The 1,335-nt window shown below is 46.5% G+C and overlaps 1 pseudogene across 1 annotated transcript; it reads left to right on the top strand.

Moving 5' to 3' along the window:
* The first annotated feature begins 273 nt into the window (after positions 1 to 273).
* On the top strand, positions 274 to 1,285 carry LOC105310928 (annotated as a pseudogene). The gene has a single exon (XR_897572.1). The product of XR_897572.1 is annotated as a 60S acidic ribosomal protein P0 pseudogene (transcript).
* The last annotated feature ends 50 nt before the right edge of the window (positions 1,286 to 1,335 follow it).

Genomic DNA, 1,335 nt, shown 5'->3' with positions numbered 1-1,335 from the left:
ACAAAGCTCTTAATGAAGTACAGTACTTGAGATCTTATATTTTACATATCACTTTCAGGGAGTCTGACATATAAATGCTAGATTTGGGAAATGCCTTTTTTTAAATTATTAAATCGAATATACGAAGAAGCACACTTCCAAAATGTTTATTAACTAATCTTTTTAACATTAATAAGATCACCATCAAATATAATCAAGTGATTAAAATGTGTAAAACTTTGGAAAGAAGTACTAATAAATAATGAAAATCAAGAAACATCCCAACTCCTCTCACCAAGGGTCCTTGTGAGAATGACACCGTCTTTAAACCCTGCGTGGCAATCCCTGATGCACCGCTGTGATGCCCAGGGAAGACAGGGCAACCTGGAAGTCCAACTACTTTCTTAAGATCATCCAACTTCTGGATGGTTATCCAAAATGCCTCATTGTGGGAGCAGACAACATGGGCTCCAAGCAGATGCAGCAGATCCTCATGTCCATCCACAGGAAGGCTGTGGTCCTGATGGACAAGAACACCATGATGCGCAAAGCCATCCGAGGACATCTGGAAAACAACCCAGCTCTGAAGAAACTGTTGCCTCATATTGGGGGGAATGTGGGCTTTGTGTTCACCAAGGAGGACTTCACTAAGATCAGGAATATGCTGCTGGTCAAGAAGGTGTCAGCTGCCGCCCATGCTGGTTCCATTGCCCCATGTGAAGTCACTGTGCCAGCCCAGAACACTGGTCTGGGGCCTGAGAAAACCTCCTTCTTCCAGGCTTTGGGCATCACTACTAAAATCGCCAGAGGCACCATTGAAATCCTGAGTGATGTGCAACTGATTAAGACTGGAGACAAAGTGGGAGCCAGCAAAGCCACCCTGCTGAACATGCTGAACATCTCCCTTGTCCTTTGGGCTGATCATCCAGCAAGTGTTTGTTAATGGCAGCATCTACAACCCAGAGGTGCTTGACGTCACAGAGGAGACTGTGCATTCCTGCTTCCTGGAGGATGTCCGCAATGTTGCCAGCGTATGCCTGCAGATTGGCTACCCAGCTGTTGCATCAGTACCCCATTCTGTCATTAATGGGTACAAGCAGGTCGTGGCTTTGTCTGTGGAGACTGATTATAGCTTCCCGTTTGCTGAAAACGTCAAGGCCTTCTTGGCTGATCCATCTGCATTTGTGGCTGCTGCCCCTATGGCTGCTGCCACCACTGCTGCTCCTGCTGCTGCCGCAGCCCCAGCCAAGGTTGAAGCAAGGAAGAGCTGGAGGAGTCGGATGAGGATATGGGAATTGGTCTCTGACTAATCACCAAAAAGCAACCAGCACAGATAGCTTTATTTGTGAAACAAGT

Source organism: Pteropus vampyrus, unplaced genomic scaffold (assembly GCF_000151845.1).
Source record: "Pteropus vampyrus isolate Shadow unplaced genomic scaffold, Pvam_2.0 Scaffold16835, whole genome shotgun sequence".
Taxonomy (NCBI): Eukaryota; Metazoa; Chordata; class Mammalia; order Chiroptera; family Pteropodidae; genus Pteropus; species Pteropus vampyrus.
This window is presented reverse-complemented; position numbering and strand designations above follow the sequence as displayed.